At 31.9% G+C, this 3,328-nt stretch overlaps 2 pseudogenes; both read left to right on the top strand.

Annotated features, from left to right (window-relative positions):
- The first annotated feature begins 228 nt into the window (after nucleotides 1–228).
- Nucleotides 229–911, top strand: LOC149054432 (uncharacterized; annotated as a pseudogene).
- A 1,190-nt stretch (nucleotides 912–2,101) lies between these two features.
- LOC149054431 (uncharacterized) lies at nucleotides 2,102–2,785 on the top strand (annotated as a pseudogene).
- Nucleotides 2,786–3,328: the final 543 nt, after the last annotated feature.

The following is a 3,328-nucleotide window of genomic DNA, read 5'->3' as shown; positions in this document are numbered from 1 at the left end:
ACAATGTTTTGCAAAAATCGAGGGGTAGTTAGAATCGAAGGGGCTATGTGGGAGTCCGTAACATATGTACCATTAAAAAATTACGATGATAGGCATGATAAGCTATATAATGAAATTATGTCAATGACCAGCCATTGCAAGGATAAGCTGATGGAATATGAAATCTGTTCACGGTTTGATAATATATTGAAAACGATGTTCCAAGAAATTTCTATACAACGAGAGCAAATGTATGAATCTATAGGCAGATACGTGTCCGATAGCAAGGGGGAGTTGACTACGAAAGGTCATAGGACTAAGCGAGGTTTAGTAAACTTTATAGGATCGGCTATGAAAACGTTATTCGGAGTATGCGATGACGACTGTACGAAGGAAACAACCGAACACATAGATCAGATAGAACATAGTAATGAGAATATGATCCATATACTTAAAAATCAAACGACAGTAGTAAAATCAGCCATAATAGGTGTAAGTACGGCTGCCGTCGAAATGAATAAATTATATGGGGAGTTGGAAGAAAAACAGGGAATGTTATATAAAAAGATTAACGAGTTAGCAAACAATACACACACGCTAGAAACTCTGATTCTCACGAACAGAATACATAGTATTTTCACGGCATTACTAACACAATACGCATACGAAACAACCACGATCAGTGCGATTATAAACGCAGCTAGAACGGGGGTACTTCATCCGTCGCTTATAACGCCACGGGAGCTTGCAAAACATTTAACTGAAATTAAGTTAGTCTTACCGCTCAATTTTAATTTACCAATGGGTACAAAACCGAGCGAGATATATGAACTAAGTAAAATTACTAAAATGGAAGTTTTTTATAGTGGTAATCAAATAGTTTTTCTAATTAGAATACCTTTGATCACGGAAATAGAATTAACATTATATAGGATTTTACCTATACCACACCCTATAGAGACACAATTAAACGGAAATATAGATTATAAACACAGTATCATTCTAAAACCAGAATTCCAATACATCGGTATTACTAGAAATCGTAGGCAATACACCACGTTTACGGAAACGCAGTTACTTCAATGTAAGGAAACCGAAGTTTTTACAATTTGTCCAGAATTTCAACCTATCCAACATCAGTCGGAAAACCAACCATGTGAAATAACGTTATTTAAAAATCCGGACACTCTACCAAGCTCATGCGAGACAGGTATCATATTATCTAAAAATATATTTCATAAATTAAAATATGCAAATGCATGGATTTATACAACTAGTGGGGAAACCTTAACAATAACATGCCAAGGAAATAGAGAACCATATATAGTAAAGCTAAAACATCAGGGGTTAATCAAACTAAATCAAGACTGTAGGGCATATGCCGAAGATATCATATTGAATCCAACAAGAGACATTAAATCTAAATACTACGTTAACTTTATACCACGAGTAGGGGAAGGGAAGTTGGTAGCAACGCTTCCTAGGCAAATTAAAAACTTGAATCTACCTAATATAAAGACCAGACATGATTCACATAAATTAGATAACGTAAACCATTTAACACATTCTTTAGACGACGTACAAAGTATGATCGATGACGAAATATTTAGGCAATCGGGACATGTATCAGATAATGAAAGTAATAACTACTTGATATATATAATAATAGGACTAATGACCTTTGCGACAATACTATTGTTATTTATATATATAATGTATAAGTGTAGATTAAACACTTGGGAGCCGATTAAACCGCGATATAATATAACTCCACACCCTATACCAACAAGTCGAAGTACATTTTATGTGGATACACCGATAATTGCGGAAGAAAGACCTAAAAGTCCACTACTGGGGGATACACCGGACAGACTGTCCTTATCTCCACCAAGAATAAAAGATTAATTTACTGTAAAGAGAATGACAGCCATTTATTAATATTAGGAAGTAAAAATTATAAATAACTATAAAACTAAATAGAAATCAGATATAATTCAGTATAATTCGTAAATAAAGTATAAGTATAATATAATAAAGTATAGTATAAAAGAGGGGGTAAAAATAGATTAAAAACTATACATATTAAAAATAATGACCGATTAACTTAATCAACAGAAAAGAAACACATAAGTTTGTCATCATGGATTTTGAATTTTCGATGATAAATAGGACTGATATGGTTCTGATATCCGGGGCCATATCCAATAGTTTGGACCGATACAAAATAAGGAAATTGGAAGGAAGACCGTTAATACTACCAACCAACACGGAGGTCAGACCTATATTGGACCGAGAGGTTGTGGTAGTAAGAAGAGAAATTAAACGTATTTTTAGATGTAAGGAAGTGTTGAGAGATACTTGTTTAGGACAGTAAGAGTTAAGTTTAAACACAGAATTAAATAATTTAGATAAGGAATATATAGAGGAATATTTAGCACATGGGGATAAAATTAATATAATCGTACTATGGAACGGACATTCGGATGTAAGGGTATTACATAAATTAAAAATAGACCAGGTTCCGGTTCTTAACATCACTTGTTACGACACGAAGTTCGACCAAAATTTCAGTATAAGGTTAGAAAAACTAGCAAATAAAGAGATAATATTCGAAACCGATATCGGAAAGTTCGATAAAATTGGGAGATTACTGAACCTCCAAGAGACTCATGATGTAGTTTGTAAAAAGACACATAATATAACACATGCCCATGATCCACAGACTGATGTACAATTTACGAAATGTATATTTGACCACGTGATAAGAAAAATGGGGTATGATAATCTAATGAAACATTTTAGATAAATGTAGGTAGAGAATAGAAAACTATGGATGGACCGCTACGACTCGAGACCTATGCAAAAGAGTCGTAACGGATATGTCCATAGGTTGGAATCGATAAAGAACACCGGAAAAATCGGATAGTACCTATAAACTGGAATATATATATATATATATACACTTAAAACGTATAGAATGTATGGTTAAGAGAATTAAATTAAAGGGATAAGTTAGTTAGAGGAACTTTATTAATATTGTTATAAGAAAAAAAAAATGAAATGTAAAAAAAAATGATGTAAACTATGGTTATGGGAAAATATTATTATATGTATTATAGGACAATTATGTTAATCAAATAAATAAACAATTAATGGAATATACATGTACTACTAACACAATCTTTATTATTATATAAGTACAAACGAAAAAAAAATATATTATTAATATAACTATTAACCAAAAATATATCATATTATATAAAACATTAATATTATTGTAACCTAATCATTGTAAATGCGATAAGCATATAGATATAAATACATTATAATCATTGCATGTAAAACTATG

This window comes from Diuraphis noxia, unplaced genomic scaffold (genome assembly GCF_037042655.1).
Source record: "Diuraphis noxia isolate RWA-SAM2 unplaced genomic scaffold, SU_Dnox_SAM2 contig0006, whole genome shotgun sequence".
Classification (NCBI taxonomy): Eukaryota; Metazoa; Arthropoda; class Insecta; order Hemiptera; family Aphididae; genus Diuraphis; species Diuraphis noxia.
The sequence above is the reverse complement of the archived record's forward strand: the minus strand, read 5'-3'. Positions and strand labels throughout refer to the sequence as shown.